The sequence below is a fragment of the Odontomachus brunneus genome, unplaced genomic scaffold, assembly GCF_010583005.1.
Source record: "Odontomachus brunneus isolate Ranch 3 - 2012 unplaced genomic scaffold, Obru_v1 Obru_scaffold_207, whole genome shotgun sequence".
NCBI classification, from domain to species: domain Eukaryota; kingdom Metazoa; phylum Arthropoda; class Insecta; order Hymenoptera; family Formicidae; genus Odontomachus; species Odontomachus brunneus.
This window is the reverse complement of record NW_022639657.1, coordinates 97,160-97,519: the sequence shown is the minus strand read 5'-3', so window position 1 is coordinate 97,519 and position 360 is coordinate 97,160.

Sequence of the window (360 nt, the reverse complement as noted above, 5' to 3'; positions counted from 1 at the left end):
TCATTGATTAATTACTTATTTTCAGTATTAAAAGTACAGTATTTAGTAATATTCTGTGATTCAAATACAGCTTTTAGTATTCAAGTATTTCAATATTTAATGTTACAAATCCTACCTTATAATTAATTACAATACTTAAATATTGATACGTAATATTTTGTCCAGTGATAAAATACTTACGCAGAACATTGTCAATATTTAAATACTAATATATAATACTTTGCTAAGTGATGAAATACTTACGCAAAGTACTGTTAAGATTAAAAGTATTAACCCCGACAGCATACAATATTAGTAAGTTATTAGATAAATATTTATAAATATTTATTTTGAATTACTTTTTTAAAATATTATATATCT